Source organism: Balaenoptera ricei, chromosome 17 (assembly GCF_028023285.1).
Source record: "Balaenoptera ricei isolate mBalRic1 chromosome 17, mBalRic1.hap2, whole genome shotgun sequence".
Lineage (NCBI taxonomy): Eukaryota > Metazoa > Chordata > Mammalia > Artiodactyla > Balaenopteridae > Balaenoptera > Balaenoptera ricei.
The window spans coordinates 81,502,649-81,522,807 of record NC_082655.1 but is presented as its reverse complement, the minus strand read 5'-3'; the positions used below and the strand labels follow the sequence as shown (position 1 = coordinate 81,522,807).

The following is a 20,159-nucleotide window of genomic DNA, read 5'->3' as shown; positions in this document are numbered from 1 at the left end:
CATATATTGGCCATTACTAATAATGCTTCAATGAACCTAGGAGTGAGTATATCTTTTCTAATTAGTGTTTTGTTTTCTTTGGAAAAATACCCAGAAGTCAATTTGCTGGATCTTTTGATACGTAGATTGAATATTTTTAATTTTTTGAGGACCCTCCATACTGTTTTCTATAGAGGCTGCACCAATTTACATTCCAACCAGTAGTGTACTAGCGTTCCTTTTTTTCCACATCCTCACCAACACTTGTCATTTGTTGTCTTTTTGATTTGTTATTTCTTGTTTCTTTGATTTTTGTTATTTGTTGTCTATTTGTTAGTCATTCTGACAGGTGTGAGGTGATATCTCATTGAGGTTTTGATTTGCATTCCATGGTGATCAGTGTTGCTGAGCCCCTTTTCATGTGCCTGTTGACCATCTGTATGTCTTTGGGAAAATGTCTATTCATATTCTTTGCCCATTTTTTACACTGGTTGCTTTTTTTCCCATATTAAGTTATATCAGTTCTTTGTATATTTTGGATATAAACCCATTATTGAATATATCATTTGCAAATATCTTCTCCCATTCAGTAGGCAGCGTTTTTCTTTTGTTGTTAGTTTCTTTCATTGTGCAAAAGCTTTTTAGTCTGATATGGTCCTGTTTTGTTTATTTTTGCTTTTGTTTCCGTTGCCTGAGGACACATATCCAAAAAATATTACCAAGACTAATGTCAGAGTAATGTTTGACTAATGTCAAGACTAATGTTTATAACTAATGTTATGAACATAATGCTCATGTTTTCTTCTAGAAATTTTTTGGTTTCAGGTCTTACATTTAAGTCTTTAATCCATTTTGAGTTTACTTGTGTATATGGAGTGGAAAAGTAGTCCAGTTTGATGCTTTCGCATGTAGCTGTCTGGTTTTCCCTATACCATTTATTGAAGAGGCTGTCTTTCCCCATTGCATATTTTTGCCTCCTTTGTTGTATTCTTATTTCTCCTCTTGATGATTCACAAGGCTTTGAGAGAAACTGACAAGAAAATGTCGTAAAATTATATGTGATATAAGTGTGAATGGGATGCATGTGTTCCTTATGGATAAAGTGAGTACATTTCAGTGTATAGATTTCACTCTTTCTCTTTTGAATGCTCACAGGCCTTTATTTTTGCTTTCTGCATCTAGACTACCCTCCAGAATGTTGAGATTGCCAGAGAAGTGACCTCCGCAAAAGGAAAATATTACTCTACTGAAATTCAAGTAAGACCGTTACTTTTCAATAAGTCATTGTGAGTAAAGTTATTGCTCTGCCAGAGAATGTTATTTATTACCTACTTAGAATTTCCCAACATCAGGTATTGTATGTGTTCACTTCACATTATGCAAAGCCCATTCTACAGGATTTCAAAGTATCGTATCCTGCAAACCCCGACTGCAGCCCAGGACAGGTCAGATGTTATAAATGACGAGAGGGGCAAAGGCAGTTGTAAAGGGGGTGATGGAGCTTCATTTAGGGTGGCTAATCCTAGCCTCGACACACCTTCTGCAATCACAGGAGAGGATAAATGAGGAGGACAAATGCTACACTTGGTCTATAACACACACTCTACCCGCATCGCCTGCTCTCACACGGAGTACTTACAAAGCACATGTCTCAGCATGCACTGTTGATGGATTTCTTATAGTCTCTGCCCTGACCTGTAGAATTTCACTTGTGCCTCCCACTTGTTTGTCCACACTTAGAGCTAGACTGGCTTCCCATTTGAATGGAAAATAGCCCCCTGAGCAAGAGCACACTGGACAGCCATTGTGTGAGCTGCCCTTCCAGCTGGGTCCCCTGCCCCTGAATGGTGCTTGCTGCCCTACCCACCAGGCTCAGGAAGTCTCAGCCTTCCTGGGCATTTTCCTTCTAATTGCCAAAACAAGGTTACTATAATACAAATACGTAATATCTGAACTGGTAAGTTTGAAGCTATTGCTGCTCTTCTGTGCTGTGAAGATGTTTGAGACCTTTGACCTTGTACTTTGATTCATCTGGCCCTGCTCTGCCCCCTCTTTGTGTTAAATGTCACATCTGCTCACAGGAAGTAACTTCCGTTGGCCTATTTGCCTCCAGACTTGTTATTCAAATTCCCAGTCCTTTCAGGCATATTTGTGAGGTTAGAACCACTGGCTTCACTAGTAAAACATCTCTGCTTCTAGTTGTGCTGACTGTATTGTCTATCATGGAAAAAATGACGCAATTGTCAAATGCAAAGACGCTTAGTCTTGAGTCCAAGACTGACTTCATATTCAAGCAACTTTCTTCACGCTTTCTAACTCTGATCTGTGCTCCACCAGCCTTGCTTACATGGGGATCTGATGACTCTGCAGCCAGTGGCAGGTGTGGCTCCAGCCCTGGTGTCTGGGGACCCTGATCTCTGGTGTGGAAACGAGGATGCTGACTTACATTACGGTTTTTGCTTATTTTTATTTCCATGAGAGTTTGAAGGAAAAAACTCTAGTTTCTCTTTGCGACTCCAGGATCTACTATCATGCCAACATGTACAGGGTCCCAATAAATATTTCAGAAAAATTAATAAGTTGATGACAGTATTTCTGGAGTTGCATTCTGTGTATTTCAAAGACATCCTCCCACAGATAAAAGTCTGCTACATTAGGGTCAATTCTTCTGATTACTCTCCTTTCCAGCTCCCAGTCAGTATGGGTGGATTTCTGGAAGCTCATGGCATTGCTTTCCTTCATGGACAGATTTTAATCTAGGCTGCTTTAGTCTTGATAATCCCATCTCTCCCTTATCTGGAAAATTTAGTCGAGAATGTTGGATAATTCTGGCCGCTGAAGACCTATTGGCAGCCTCTCAGGGCTTAAAACACAGTATGTTTATGCATCTGTGTCTGGCTGTGAAGAAGATTCACAGGAAAGTCTTAAGGTCACCGTGAGATACCTTTGGTGATAAAGGAAACAACGAAAAGTTCTAAAGTAAAGTCTCATACATGTTATCACTTTAAATGCTGCGTGCGGTATCGTAGCTGCAGGACAGAACTGGAGGAGCCCTGGAATGTGGCAGCCAAACTGATGAGGCTGTGAAGCCCTCCTGCGAGTGTGGACCGAGTTCTCCTACTTCCCACGTCCACTCGGCCCTCCTACTTTCTGCGCGGCAGCTGCCTTCCTTGCTTGCAGGCTGGAGTAGTCCTGGGGATGGCCACCCGTGCCCAGGTGATAAAGCCTCTGCTGCAGTCCGTGCCTCGTCTCCTAACGTCCCTGAGGGCTCCCCTCCGCTGCGTACAAGGGCCCATCGGTAGCACGGCCTCTGCCGTTCCCACAGAGCAGGAGTCATCGAAGTCCAGCTGGTCCAGCCTCGTTGGTTTCCTGAGCCGACTCCGAGATGCTGGCACCAAGCCGAAGTGCAGGGGTCCAAGCTCACTGGGCAAACACTGACCTTGAAGCAGGGGCGGGGCTGGCTTCATGGGAGGGAGAACCACTGTGCCCTCACAGGCACCAGCAGCGTGGCCACCACGTTTAATCTGCATTACAGCTCCCGCTGTGCTGCCAAGTTCCACAGGATTTGACAAATGCACCGTGTCAGGAAGTCACCCCTGTAGCATCAGAGAGAGGAGTTTCACCACCTGAAAATACTCCCTGCTTCACCTACTCAACTCTCCTCTCCTCCTTCTAAACTTCTGGAAACCACTGATTCTTCATCATTTCTACAGTTTTCCCCTTTCCCAAATGTCCAGTGTTTAAGCCTTTTCACCTGGCTTCTTTCACTGAACGATATGTATTTAAGATTCATCATGTCATTTTGTGGCTTGATAGGTGATTTTTTTAAGCTGAGTCATATGCCACTCTATAGATGTACGTTTCTTCCTTCGTCTGTTTGTTTATTCACTCACCTAAGAAGGAAATTTTGAAGAAAGCTATTATAAACATCCAGGTGCAGGGTTAATATACTTTTGAACCATTTGGTTGAATACCTGCTAGTGCGACAGCTGCATCCGTGGTAAGAATGTAGACGGTTTTGTAAGAAGCTGTAGAGCTGTCGTCCAGTCCTGCCAGCAGCGAGGGGAGTGCCCGATGCTCTGTATCCTCGCCCGCAACCGGCGGCGTCAGCTGCGGCATTTTATCTTCGTTTTTCATATTAAACTTTTATAGTGTCTTTGTAAATTAGGAACCCAAACATTTACAAGTCACTTTAAAATACACTCTCGGAGTAAGTAGACATGTTTTCTTCCAAAATAAAAGTTTATTAACACCCTCCCAGGCAAATACACATTATGAGCAATCCTTGGTAGGGGACACTGACATTAAAGAGTTAAAAACAGAAAATTTAAGTAGTTATAATTTATGCAGGTTCTATGAGGGAAAGTCTAAGAAGCCATGGGAGAAACTGAGTGAGATTTCTTGTTTCTTCTCCTTTTCCGCCTGCCCCCTCCTTCCTCTCTCTCTTTCCACACACACACACACACACACACACACACACACACCCACGCTGAGAACCTTAAGGAAATTTTAGGTGGTTGCCTAACATGTAAGTTTTGGAGCTAATGAATTGGAAAATGCGGTTTAAAACAAGACAAACGCACAAGTGAACAGATACAGTGTGGAGCCTCTTCAAACCACAGCATATACTTGGTCAGTGTTTATTCCACGTCGTCCGCCGCTTCTCTGCAAAGTGCAGCCATACCACTGGGCATTTCTTACTTCTTGGAATTCCAGTTGTTCATAAAGTCTATAGCCACCACTCTTTCTTTCATTTCACCCATTTTCTGGTGATTATTTTTATTGCTGCTACCTGGATCTAGTTTTGTTTCATCCTTAAATCTCATCTTTCCTCAATGCTGTGAACTCTGTGTGGTACTAATTATTCAAGGGAATCCTCTTCCCTCTGTTAAAAGCCTTCTTACCATGTAAGACCCAAACACAAATCCCACCATCTTGCACAAAGTTTTCAGGTGTCCTAATCCTAATTAAGTACATGTTTCTCTACACTTACATGATAACATTTGAGATTACGTTTGTCCGTTTTCCCTACCAGAGTGTGAAATCTTAGAGAGAAAGGCTGGCATTTGCTTTATTTCTGATAGTCCATGTTCAGTCCTAGCTATTTGATGTCTGAGCCCTGGGTCTCCAGGCTAACGCTGCTGGCGGTGACCACCCCGGACCAGGTGTCCAGTGAACTTAACCTGGCTCAGGCCTGTGTCCCTATACCTTCTCCAGTCTCCACACCCGTTTCTTTGCACCTGGCACCGCTCAGATATCGCGTCCGGTTCTTTGAGCCTGATCCATGTGTTTGATTTTCCTAATGGACTTGAACATAAATGTGACCGCTGGTCCTTTTAGTTGTCTCGATATAATTCTGTCATCCGCCTTTGCACAAACTAAAGCTCCACGAACCACCACCTGGCTAGCGTTTTCCTGTTCCACCTCCACAGATCGGCAGAGGGCACTCAGCAGGTGCGTAAGGCGCTATTTACGCAGTGTACATTCTCATGATGTGTTTAATTGAATTGAGCTGAACTGGTGTGTACAACATCACTGCTTCAACAAGTCACCATCTTGAGTATTTAAAGAAGAAAATTACACTAGTACGATGGACAATGGTTAATAGCTTTCTTATTCCTTTTTTACACTTTATTTCTTTTTTAATGTGGTTGCTAATATGTGTATAAAAATGTTAAAGGTAAGGAAATGCTGCGAAATTTCATCTGTAAGAACGGCGCTACACACAGCGTCCCTGTCTGTGCCGGGGCGCCAAGCGCTGGCCGATCGGTCACATCACGCGGCACTGACGGAGCAGCCGGCGTGACCGCCTGGAGCCGGTGCTGAGCCCGCGCTGCTTCTGAGTCCATCTCAACACTAGCAGCTTTCTACCCACATTAGGTACATGTTCATTCCAGAGCCCAAAGACGGCCCAGCAGAAACAGTACGAGGGGCCGGAAACGACAGCCTGTCCTCTACTGTGAAAGGGGCTGTTGACGGTCTCCACCCACCTGCACCCTAGAAACTTGGGAGGAACATACTGAATCCAACACGGATAAGATGGATTTATGGGTGAAATTAAGAGAATGGAAATACTTGCTCACTGTTAGCCTATGGCTTTATTGTGTTTTCTAAAATACCCTTAGATGTCATAGATCAATCACTGTTTCTCAAAATAGAGCACACGCTAGAATCACCTGGATGGCTGGTCACAACTCAGGTTTCTGGGCCCCTGGCCCAGAGCTTCTGATTCAGTAAGTGTGAGCTGGAGCCTGAGAATTCACATTTCTCAAAGTTCCCGGGTGCTGCTGAAGCAGGGAGCACACGTTGAGAACCACTAGAGACTGAGACGGGTGACTTACGTTGCAAAGCAAGGTGTAAGTAGACCGTGCTGCGATTTGTCAACTGCTACCCGTCTGCTTCTCCTGAGTTTGTTCTGTGGGTAAGGGGAGCTGACGGCTGCCCCACTCCAGGCTACTAGGTGCTCTAAGGTCCTGCCCGAACTCCTGCGTGTGACATTTACGCGGCAGAACCGAACGCTCAGTACATTTCAGGAGAGATTCAATTTTAGTATGAATATGGAATATTCTACGCACAAAATATAGTATCTTTACAAAAAAGCAGAAAAATAAAAAGAGAAAAGATTTCAAACTGATGTCAGTAGCAGACCTAAGAACTGAGGTTCTTTGAATCTTAATTCTAAATTTTTTCCTGAGTTAAGTTCTAATCTAGGCTAATTCTCCTCTAGAGAACATTGGAGTGAAGATTATTTTGTGAACAGTGGGCAGCATTTGGTTACGTTATGAGCATTTTCTATTTTTAAGATTGAATTATCCGTAACAGTTATTTGACAGCTTTCATACATTCGTTCATCAATTCAACAAGCGTGTATTGAGTACCCGCTACACACCATGGATATGGTTAAGATATAAACCTGCCTCTGTGGGGCCCGCAGTCCAGTGATTTGTAGCTGGGTCTTTACAGGCGAAGGCCATGCTTTCTGCTTCTGATTCTTCCTAGAACAGTTTTATATTTCACTGCATAGGATGCTGTGTGTGGTGCAAACTTCAGCTGTTACCCGTGCTTTACAGTCACCACCTTCCTTGACTGAGGAGGTCAGTCAGAACAAAACTAGTAAGACTCATGTTTCATGTTCTCTGCTCTTCAAGTTACAATTCAGATTGATTTTTATTCAGTGTGTCATAGTGAAAACTAAAGTAAAGGAATATTTTGGATTATCTCCAAAGGATATATTTCTGTGTCACAAACTCAGATGGCTGCTGAAGCAACCAACCTGCTCCACTAAATTAAGGGACAGTTGTTGCGTGCAATGAAAATTCAGTACGTACTGATTTAAGTCGCTGTTGACAACTTTGGCAGCATCAGTCAGGGGATGCCTGTTCCCAGTCCGTTGGAAATGCATAGCGCCAGTTGAACTGTTTCTCTTGAGGAAAGGCATAAAGACTTGGCTATACCTAAGTAACACGTCATAATTCAAATGGATGTTCTCTTCTGTTTGAAAACCTCAGAAAGGTATGGTCACAGCAGGTTCTCTTCTTATTTTTTCCATAACATTTGCCAGTGTCTTTATTTTAAAGGTGTATTCTTTCAATAAATCTTCTGCACCCTCTTGCAGATGTGTAAGCAAGTTAACACATCCTAGCGACACAGACGGCAGAGCCTGCCCTCGTCACAGATCAGCAGGCTGGTCCTTTGGGGCAAGAGCTGTTAGCAAGTCAGCATCCCAGGCCAAGTGAGGGGCTGCCACCTGTTCACTTCTGCGGTAGAGGAAGCAAGGTGGCCGGAGTGTCTGTAGGAAAAAGGTGGAGTGACGAGATAATGAGAGTGAATTGGGCTTAGGCAGAATAGTGCAATTACATTACAAACGGCCTTTCGTTGCCCACAAGCCATGCTGGGTTAGACTACTTTCTAGATAAGCAGTTTGTTATTTTTTTCTTTTACTGCTCTTTTTCCAGATTTTACCAGTTCAGAATTTTTCTGTTTTCATCTGTCTTGCCATATGTCATAAATACTCATTCTTTTTTGAAGCTGGAAGGTTTATGGGACTTTTTGTCAAAAACATTAGGCTGTTTTTTTTTAATATTAGGCTGTGATTTTCCAAGAAACAAAAGGCTCAGAAAGGTGTCAAACTGCCTGCATTAAATGTAGCTGTTTGGTGATGGTAAGAAGACCAAAATTCTACTCTAAAAATTGTATTTATTCTTATTTTGTTTCATCAGAATCAACATTGTAACTCAAGAGAGAGCAACGCTTTACAAATTTTTATTAATTTTGAAACATAAGTTCTTGGCCCTGGTTGTTCCCATGCGCCAGGTGAATGGGCCATTATTCAGTTCATTCCCCAGAGTGCAATTTGAAAGAGTTTGGCAAATCACTTACTTTGCTATCTTTGGTTAATTAACTGCAAATTGTTTTGAAAACCCCATGCGTTTAACACAGAACTATGAGGGGAACCCATTCTGGAGATGAGACCAGTGACACCAATTACTGTGAAATGTTTGTCCTCAGTAAATTCGTATACGGTGACAGGACAGTAAAGGGCGGGGTCTCCACATCCCGCGGCACCCTCTTACCTCCCAGCGCTTACCAGACCCCGTGGAGTCCGAGACCATGGACACGGCTAAGTGTGGCCGGATTGCTGAGAGCGGGCGGCCCCGGCCGCCCATGGATGTCCTGGCGAAAGTGCCCAGCTGCCTGGCACTGTCTCTGAGCAGAGCAGGAAATAGCAATGAAAGGTTTTTGTGTCTGATCTGTTGTGTTTTTTTTTAAGAACAAAACCAGAAGCAGTTTGTTGTCATCAGGTTCTGCTGGCCTGGGAGATGGGGACCTCTGGCTCAGCTCTCCTGTTCTCTGATTGGGAAATGGACCTCTGTTCTTTGGGCCTCAGTTATTACATCTGTACAATAAGGAGCTTAGCCCCAATCCACTGTGACGTTCTAATCGCACTTTCCCTAAGGATTAAGGTGGCAAGCCTACAGGCATAGGCATAGGATTATTTTTGAGAATACAAATAAATTTGAAAAATACAAAGTTAATCATGCCTTTCTCTTACAGTGTGCTCATTTGCTTTATTTATCATATTAACAAAAGAGCTAACTCTACGATATCTCAAATACCTATAAACAGGTAAAGTAAGCAATGATTGGCGTATTTGTCCATTAATTTTAAAGCAAAGCTTCATTTTTAACATTTAAAAAAATACTAAAATGTGATTCTACTTAGAAGACTTTCCTCGTGGCTTAGATTCACCTTTTGTCATTTGAAAGCTTAATTTCTTCTCAGATACAACCAGGATGCTTACATTATTTTAGGTACCTTGCTAAAGCCTTTGAGTACTCCATCTTCCTATATTATAAAGGAATATATAAAGATACAAATTCCTTGGTAGAAACATACATCAGTATAATTTATGTAAAATAGCTATTCTGATTTCAGTGCTGTTTTCAGAAAGGGTAGTTATCCTCTTTATAAAGTACATCACAAAACTCTAAGAGTTGAATCCGTACGATAAGGGTTTAGTGTTGTCCTTGGTAACAAGATATATGAATTATTACAATTTAATGAGTATCTTTTATGGAGGCCCTCTACTAATCGCTTTACACCTGATACTCATTTGATGATTTAAAGATGAACAAGGTGGCACGAATGAAAGGCTAAGAAAAGCTTATATGACATTATTGTGAACAGACCCCAGTCCTGCAAATGAACAGGATTTGCTTTCAAATGAAATTTTATGCATTCTACATTTAATTAAATCTAGAAATGGCTTAAGAGAATTATAAAGCATAACACAAAGTATGTTACTTTAGAATAACCACTGGAAACTTCATTTCCAGCCACTGCCCTAATTACGAATGGTTACAAGTATCCACCGTACATCAAGGAGTTAGAAGACATACCTATAGTTTATGTTGAGGTGGAAACATATTTCACGCCATGAGCCAAAATTTGTTAGAATATCTCAGCAAAGAAAGGGTACCAGTGACCAACTTGTTGTTTTAAATTTTGACAATATATTTAATTAAAGTCTATTTTTAGAGAATCACCTCATTATGTTCTACTTTTACTCTTGCCCTTAAAATGTTTCATTGCATACCTTTTAATGTTAATTAAATTCATTACATGAATTGAAGTGATGAACCAAAAGCTGTGTTGTGACTATTATTTATGTGATTAAAAAGAAAATGTTATTTGTTTTCAACGGTGAAAAACTTGATGCTTTGACTTTAAAATATTACTTATTTATAAAATGTGCATCAGATTCCAATTTGATAAGTTCTTCAAGATATGAAAGATGGTGTACCAAAGTGGATACATTTTAGTTTAGATTTTAGAAAAAATTGGATTCAGCATACAAAGACAAAGAAATGTAAGTGTATGTGTATCTTTGATTTGAGTTTCTTTATTAATTTATATAATCCTCTTATTAATAGAAAGTTTTGTCTGCTGTCATGGCAGCAAAATTTGTCTATAATTTTATTTTTGGACTTTGTTTTAGTTACCTGGTGCTGCGTATTAAATTAGCACAAACTTAACATCTTACAATAACTTGTATTTATTGTCTCCAAGTGTCTGTGGGTCAGGAATCTGAGCCCAGCGTGCTGGGCTCTCTGCAGGGTGTTCTCGAGGTTTCATCCTAGGTGTTGGCCAGGGCTGGTGTCTCATCTAAAGTTCTCAATGCTCTTTCCGATCCTCTTTGTTTGAGTTGTTCACTCTGGACCTCTCTCTTTGAGCCAATTAGATAAGAAGGAATCAATTAATTTAAACCACTTAAAACCACATAAGTAAGAAGGATAAAGAGAATTCATTACAGTGCAGGAGTCTGACATAGGAAGTGTTCTGAGAGACCCTAGAGGCGCCCCCAGGATTACAGAGAGCTGCAGACACAGCAGCTGTTCAAGGAACACAACAGCAAACAGAAAGTGTGAGAAATAACACAGAAATGTGTATCTGCGGGGGGATTTCTTGCGTTGCATAACTCTGAAAATGTTTTCAGCTCTAATAATTTTGGAGTTTAGACCAACAGATTTCGGACTAGTCAGAAGGTAAAGTTATCTTCAGGGTCTTCAGAAAACACACACTGTAAAGCCATCACCTAGCCTTGACATTGCCAACCCTCCTGGTCAAACAAGAGGACCCACTCTTGGAAAGTGAAGACTCTTGCAGGGTTTCTAATCATGACAGTCATCATTTCTGATGGTAATAGTGACAGTTCCCTCTACCGGGATCGTGGCTGCGATCTCCTCAGCATCTTTGTGGGGAGCCTGTCTTATCGCTACCTACTGCAGCTGCTTATCCTCGGAGCCGTTGTGTGTGTGCAGAGTCTGAGATGCTTTGGTCGGCTGAGCGTTTTTGCCTTTGTAAATGCATGCCGCTGTAGTTTTGAATCCAAGCAGTCTCTCTCTTTTCTCACTGTACCGCATTTAAAAGGATAAAAGTAACAAGGGTAACATTGGAAGCTGGAGGATGGAGAAAATTTAGTAGCGATCGTGAGATACGGAGGAACAATAGACTTAGTTATTTGAAAAAATGAAAAAGGGTTTAGAGTGATGGATGGTGACAATGCAGTACCCTGGTCTCCTATGGTCTGATGAATAATGTCATGGCCACCCAACACATTCACCAGGGCCAGAAGGTAGGGGAAAGTCACCACAGCACCCTGGTGACCCACGTCCTCTGAGATTTGTCATGCTGCTAGATTAACCTTCGGAATCACACTTGTGCATCCAGAATACATTGAATCTGGATCAGGTAGGTATTTTTAAATCAGATTCTTGAAAAATCTAAATTCCATAAAAACTTTATTTCAGAACAGGGTCAGATCCCACCTATTTCAGGGAAATGGTCTAATCATTTTTTAGGAGTATTTACAGATACTTAGTAAAATGTTAACTCCCTCATAGTGTGTTAACATTGTTTACGATTTTCTTCAGAATTCTGTTTGCTCATTGATCTTTAGCAGCCCAGAGTGTCATTTAAATGACTGCAAACAAGCATCAAATTGTAAGAATGTTTCTGTGTAATACAAGGTCATGTCTTTGTTCACATCTAGGATGGGCCTCGTCCAGCATGAAACCTGTAATACTGCATGTGTGTGTGTGTGTGTGTGTGTGTGTGCGCGCGCACGCACACGTGTGTGTGTCCATGCCAGTGTACTTAGAATTATTTACATGAGATTGGAGGACAAGGACCAGATGAGTGTGGTGTGAGCTTACTAGTCACGTTAGGGAGTAACTTGACAATGTCAAGGAGGGTTATTCTATTTGCTATGGTTAAGCGATAAACTGAGACATACTAAATATTTTAAGAATTTATATGATCAAAAAATTGATTCCGTTCGGGCAGCACCAAACCTCAAGTGGTTAGGAGCCCTCCACCCACAGGGGCTGGGAAAGAAGCAGCAAAAGTGGAGTGAGGAAATTATGAGATCAGCTGTATAAGCCGTTGCCTTGTTTGGAAAAGCCTCTGGCTGTTTCTGATTGGTTATCCTTAGGTTTTGATTTCTTAACCTTGATGCATTTCAGGCTGCTGTTTTGGTTTGCTTACGTAGGCTGCTAAGGCACTAAAGCCACCTCAGTCTGACGGCTCTCTTGTTTAGTTAACTCAACTTTTTTCATTTTAGGGCTATAGCTTTTCCTGCTCTTAACTCAGTAACTTCAGTGAGAGAGACTGTTGATCATTAATTATTTTGAGCACATTGAGCAGGGCAGACATGAAAAAATGTTTTATATTAAATAAGTGGTTTACTGAAAGAATCTTGAGCATTGGGAAGAGGAAGAAAAAAATCTATAGATTCATACATTAATTATTGTAGAAAATTTTGCCTTCAAATAAAATCTGTCTTAACGTTTTATGAAAAGGTCATGTTTAGTCATGCTTTTCTTCTATCTTGTATTATATTTTCATTATTATATTATAATATTATTTCTACATCAGGAAGGAGAACAGATATAAAGAAGATAAGAAATAAATAGACTAAGGCAAAGAAATTAAAATAAATGATATTGTTTTATACAAACTGCAAGTGGGTATGAACTGCTCTAACAATTAACAGTTTAATAGATAGCAGAATGATATAAATCAGAATTTTAAAAATAAATAAAATAAACTCAAAATGGATTAAAGACCTAAATGTAAGGCCAGACACTATCAAACTCTTAGAGGAAAACATAGGCAGAACACTCTGTGACATAAATCACAGCAAGATCCTTTTTGACCCACCTCCTAGAGAAATGGAAATAAAAACAAAAATAAACAAATGGGACCTAATGAAACTTAAAAGCTTTTGCACAGCAAAGGAAACCATAAAGAAGACGAAAAGACAACCCTCTGAATGGGAGAAACTATTTGCAAATGAAGCAACTGACAAAGGATTAATCTCCAAAATTTACAAGTAGCTCATGCAGCTCAATATCAAAAAAACAAACAACCCAATCCAAAAATGGGCAGAAGACCTAAATAGACATTTCTCCAAAGAAGATATACAGATTGCCAACAAACACATGAAAGAATGCTCAACATCATCAATCATTAGAGAAATGCAAATCAAAACTACAATGAGATATCATCTCACACCGGTCAGAATGGCCATCATCAAAAAATCTACAAACAATAAATGCTGGAGAGGGTGTGGAGAAAAGGGAACCCTCTTGCACTATTGGTGGGAATGTAAATTGATACAGCCACTATGGAGGACAGTATGGAGGTTCCTTAAAAAACTACGAATAGAACTACCATACGACCCAGCAATCCCACTACTGGGCATATACCCTGAGAAAACCATAATTCAAAAAGAGTCATGTACCACAATGTTTATTGCAGCTCTATTTACAATAGCCAGGACATGGAAGCAACCTAAGGGTCCATCGACAGATGAATGGATAAAGAAGATGTGGCACATGTATACAATGGAATATTAGCCATAAAAAGAAACGAAATTGAGTCATTTGTAGTGAGGTGGATGGACCTAGAGTCTGTCATACAGAGTGAAGTAAGTCAGAAAGGGAAAAACAAATACCATATGCTAACACATATATATGGAATCTAAAAAACAAACGAAAAATGGTCATGAAGAACCTAGGGGCAGGACGGGAATAAAGACGCAGACCTACTACTGAATGGACTTGAGGATATGGGGAGGGGGAAGGGTAAGCTGGGACAAAGTGAGAGAGTGGCGTGGACATACATACACCACCAAACGAAAAACAGATAGCTAGTGGGAAGCAGCCGCATAGCACAGGGAGATCAGCTCTGTGCTTTGTGACCACCTAGAGGGGTGGGATAGGGAGGGTGGGAGGGAGGGAGATGCAAGAGGGAAGAGATATGGGGACATATGTATAGGTATAACTGATTCACTTTGTTATAAAGCAGAAACTAACACACCATTGTAAAGCAATTATACTCCAATAAAGATGTTAAAAATAAATAAATAAATAAATAAATAACTTAGCAGTTAAATGCTTTCTTCACCAGAGAACTTGCTCTAATGCTTTTAAGTTTCCCTGAGGCACTATGGCATGTTCCTGTATAGACCTTTAACTATTTGAACAAAGATAATAACATCCAGAATGATCTAAAAATATAATTAAATATTAGATGTCAATTAAAATTAATACAAATAAATTGCACTATTATTGATATTCTATAAATGCTCTCAGAAATGAGGAGAAAAATCCTCAGAAATGTGTCTGAAGAGGATCTTGGTTATATAAATATATGTGTAGAATTGGAATAATTGCTTCCCTCCAGAAATAAAAGCTTTAGGTTCTAGAGAGAATTTAATTGCATATGCAAAAAGGCAATTTTTCCTAAACTCAGTGTCTACTCATGGCTTTGTTTTAAGATAGGGTTAATGTAGTTCTCAGCGATTCTGGGAATGGAGACTCTCCAGGGGTTCTTTGTCCATATTTGCATTTGAATAAGCAGAGCCCCCTAAGTGAGAACAGGCACTTACACACCTGTGTTCTTCTTGCTTTAATCACAGCCCCAGTTGACTGCTGTATAAGTTACTCTGAGGAAGCAGCCGCATAGCACAGGGAGATCAGCTCGGTGCTTTGTGACCACCTAGAGGGGTGGGATGGGGAGGGTGGGAGGGAGGGAGATGCAAGAGGGAAGAGAAATGGGAACATATTGTATATGTATAACTGATTCACTTTGTTATAAAGCAGAAGCTAACACACTATTGTAAGGCAATTATACTTCAATAAAGATGTTTAAAAAAAAAAAAAAAAAGAAAATGGATGGAAAAAAAAAAAAAAATGCTTGCATCCTGAAGAGAGCATTATATCTCTTTTGTGTTTCTTTCTTGTTTGCTTTTTTTTTTAAGAAAGCTCTGAAGAGTGACGTCTCAACTTGAATAGGTTTCTGTCTAGAATATCCATCCAGAGCTATCACCTTAGTATGAAGTGACATTTTTACAATTTACTCTTCTGGTTAATTTCTTTTTCCAGTGGAAGAATGTTTTTAATTGACATATAACATTGTGTAAGTTTAAGGTGAACAAGGTGATGATTTGATAGATTTATATATGATCACCAAGGTAGGGTAAGCTCCCATCCATCACATCACTTAATTATTATTTCTTTTTTTGTGGTGAGAACTTTTAAGATCTACTCTCTTGCACCTTTGAAGTATATTGTACAGTACTGCTGCCTATAAACACAGTAGTATGCATTAATTAGACCCCAAGAGTTTAGTCATCTTCTAAACTTTGATCAACACTTCCTCAATTCCCACAACCCCCAGCCCCGGGTAACCATCATTCCACTCTCTGTCTCTATGAGTTTGGCTCTTTCAGATTCCATGTATAAGTGAAAACAGACAGCATTTCTTTCTCTGACTTACGTCACAGCATAACGACCTCGTGGGCCACCATCCATGTTGTTGCAAATGGCGGATTTCCCTATTGCTCGTGGCTTAATGATAGTTCGTTGCACATGTAAAAACCTTCTTTATTCACCGATTTATGGACACTTAGGAGGGTTCCCTGTCATGACTATTGTGCATAATGCTTCAATGAATGTGGGGTATCCTGTTACCCTGTTTACAGTTCATTTGGATACACACCTCCAAGTGGGATTGCTGGATCATACTGTAGTTCAAGTTTTATTTAAAAATTAAAATTTTTAATTTTTACCCTCCATTTATTTTCCATAGTGACTGAACTAATTTACATCCCCACCAACAACCAACAAGGATTCCCCTGTCTCTGTACTCTCTCACACACTGGTTATCTCTTGTCTTTTTTATAATAGCAGTTCCAACAGGTGTGAGGTGATATCTCATTGTGGTTGTGATTTGCATTTATCTGATCATTAGTGATGTAGTTACTGTTGTGTAAGGACTTACTAATGCCATTTTATTAATTATTTTCAGAATATTTTGTAGTATAAGTTCTTCCTTTTTTTTCTTCTTATGATGCCTGCCTTTGTGAGTTGGTGATTTTCCACAAGGTAATTGCAATTGGCTGTAATTAGAAATGCGTTAACGTATTGAGTAATAACTAGATGGAGATAGGTGGATAGAAAAATAGATATAGAGATAGATAAATAGATATAGATGAATAGATAGATAGCAAGAGGTAGATCTTGATATATGTAGAGATAGGTAAGTCATATGTATGTATATGGTTATAGGTACATGTATGTTTTATATATATGTACATGTGTTTATATGTGTGGTTGTATTTATATTGTGTATTATATATAGTTATATATAAATAACAAGCTTTTTGCTAAAGTAGGCTTTCTGTCAATTTCTAATCTTTAAGAAAATAAGTAGCACAGTAGAATCTCTGTCTCTGTCTGCTGCTTATATATGCGTCAAGCATTTTCACATCTACTTGCCAGATAGAACCCCCCCAAAACTTGTCTCTTTCCTCTTTGTGCTCTTCTACATTGAATAAAAAAGCTGAAGACATTTTCGTCCAAATAATTGAGAACAGATAAAGGTTACATTCTTCAACCAGCCAGACTTGGATAAGGCAGCGAATAGAGACAGCTCAGATAAGAGGAAAAGACAGCTTGAAGGTTGCATCTAGAAATGTTCTAAATTGGCCCGTTACCAATCATGACAAGTTTGTTCTTTAACATCGTGCATTTCAGTTTTTATAAACTGTTCTATAAAAAACATTCAGTCATTCAGTTTTCATAAGAACCTCATACCCTCAGTAATTCTAAGAACGTTGTATAGATAAACAACTAGATATCCAGCAAAACAGCAAATCAAGTTTCCATCCTGGCCTTCTGACTACTATCTCAGTACTTTTTCTTTGACACTTGGTCAAAGACTCTTGCGGGTATTGGTCAAGTCAGGTGAGGTGTTCTAAGATTTTACAGAAGTAATTTACTAGTACGATCCCACCAACTACAGCATCAGAAATAACAGGGACATTAGAATAAACAAGAGAATTTTTTTGTATTGAGCTCATGGAACTCCTGAAATGAACTCCAGTTAATCACCTTCATATATTTTGGTGGATAAAGATCTGTAAGCAAATTACTGATATTAAAATTTTATCTCAAGATGTAAGTGAACTACACTCTTCGTTAAAATTGATGTTTTAATAACATGTTTTTTGTTGGTAAATTCTGAGCTTTTAGGAAGAATCTACTCACTTCATCTACATATGCTTTTGGTTATCATTGGTTTTATTATCTGATTTACATCTTTTCATTACACCTTTTCTAGTATGGATTTTTGAAATTTAATAATGTGATAATTTAAAATCTGCAGGAAGCATGTGGATAACAACTTTTTATTCAGTGGAACCATGAGAGGCGAATGGGTGACGTAGGGAACATTGTTTTCTAACTGTAATTTGACTTATTGAAATTCTCTTTCGAGGAATGCAAATCATCTTAACTGAATTACTTTTCTGACTCTTCCAATACCGTGGAAAAAATGTGGAAGGCATATAGTATTTAATTTACTTCAAATTGAATGTCAGTGTGTTTTTATCATTTAGAGAAACTTAGATATGTACTTTCAATAAATTATACGCATTGTACCTGTAACCTAAATCATATTAAGTGAAAAAGGAAAATTCCAAATCCAAGAATTTTTATCCCCTGTATGAGAATATCTTTAGAATTTTTACCTAGGATCCCATTTCCTTTATCCTAAGGTTTGCATATACATAATTAGATTTTGTATTGCCAGATAACTCTCCAGAATGGTGAACCAAACTATTACTGTGGAGAAAAAAAATTCTACTTCATTATGTCCTATTATCTTTATTGCTTTTTCTCCCATATTAAGGTTTTCAGTACATCTCATTTAAAACTTTGAATATGAAGTTATGTGGGGACACGGTGTTTTTTCCCATAGTTGTAGAACTTTTCCTAATATTATCTGCTCTACAATAAGTTTTTCTGATTGATTTTGGTGGCATCTTGATTTATATATTTAGTTGCAACTCATAAATTGGTCCATCTTAAATCTCCTCATTGCGTTCCTTTGGTGTCCAGAGCCATACCAGCACCACTGTGTTCATTTCTTTGGCTTTGCAGTGTTTCTACGCATTTGTTTTCTGTTCAGGATGAGCCCCACGTCAGATGGCAGCACACCCCACACGGCACGGTGGTCAGCTCTCCTGTTTGCTGCCGCTGCACCAGGCAAGTCCTCGTGTCAGTAACTGACTTCAGGCTATTAGAAAGAAACAGCATCTCCAAGTTAAACCTGCGGGCTCTGCAGGTGGGGAGGGGAAATCATGCACTCGGGCAGCTTGTCCTACCAGCAGTTGTTTTTCCGTGTCCTGAGCTGCTACTGATTATTTCTCTGGAAATGGGACGGCCAGTAATTTTACAAGACAGTACAGGACAAGTAGAACTGAATTAGAGACCTTCTCCATCCTCAGTGTAATCTTCAGGCAGCTGCACAGCCCACTCTGGTTCTGCAGGCCCCTGTATCCTTCTTGCTTCAGTGTTTCATAAGGTAAATCTGGTGCAGTCCCAGCCCTGCTAGTTTACTTTTGTGACAGATGATAGATATTGAGGAAGTGTTTATAATAGAAAAGGGGACAGAATTATCGCCAGAAATATTAATATCATCAGCAGAGTATAGTAAAGCATCCATTTCTTCCTTTATGTCATATTTTCTTTTAACTAACAATGTGAAGCTTCTAGAACTTTTATTGAATAGTTTGAGAAGACAGCAAAAACAGCTATTAATGCTGCAATTCAGGGAATCAAAGTGTTCTTCTATGATCCCTTACTTTCCCTACAGCCCAAGTTATTATGATCTTGGATTTTCTGGTATCATAGTCATGAGGAGGTTCACATCTGTCAGCAGAAAGTAAACAATATAGTAGAAAAGTGAAGGGATTTCAAAGCTAAACTGCCTGAGTTAATGTCTATTTCCAACACTCAGTCATTGGGACCCTGGGGGCAAATTATTTACATTTTTGTTGAAAATTTCACATGAAATGCTTAGTAGAGAATTTGCTTGTAGATTATGGTTAGGGTCATCTTACGTGAGAAGTCACATCCAAGGAGACTTAGTCATGCTTAGGTGTGGAATGCACTTTCTTGGGGAGAGACTTTCTTCCATTCGTTAGAAGTATTTTTTTCCTTTCCGTGTTTAAAATTTTTATTTTTACTTATTTAGTTAGACAAAACTGTTGAAACAAAATGGATTAGGACCCAGCTTCTAATGTGCTCCCAGAAAAGCAAGTCAACTAAATCAGAGTTAAGCCCACAATTCTGGTGGAGCAACCTTTGGGGTACTTGGGCCCAAGAGGACCAAACCCCATGTGTGGCTGCAGATCCTAAGAAACGACGACAAGGATGAATGCAGATCAGCAGCTGTCCAGCTCCTGCATGGTCCTGTCTGGAACCCGTGGTGAATGAATATAGGGGCTGGCCTACTCAAAGCCCATCTCACTCCTCTTCCAGGGTGCCCGTGACGGTTACAGCAGGGATGCAAAGCTACACAGAGTTCCCGCACTCCTTGTATGGGACTTAAGTTTCATCAGTCACTTGATGACTTTGATCAAGTGGGGAACTGTGATTCTGAACTGAATTACCTGGATAAAGAAACACGATTAGGGGAATCTGTTTTTCGGGTGTGGATTTTAGCAAGAGAGATTGGGTGGATAATAAAGTGAGAGAATTAATTCAACTCTTTCTTTTTGGTTTATCACTCCCCCAGTAATATGGTCTTGCTTCTGAAGGTCTGAATGA

The 20,159-nt window shown here is 39.7% G+C and overlaps 1 protein-coding gene across 1 annotated transcript in view; it reads left to right on the top strand.

Moving 5' to 3' along the window:
• Positions 1–20,159, top strand: part of SNTG1 (syntrophin gamma 1) — a 472,569-nt gene that overhangs the window by 142,282 nt on the left and 310,128 nt on the right. The window contains exon 2 of the mRNA XM_059901577.1: positions 1,162–1,236. The gene's annotated coding sequence lies outside the window, so the exon portion shown is untranslated. The remainder of the gene's footprint in view (positions 1–1,161; positions 1,237–20,159) is intronic.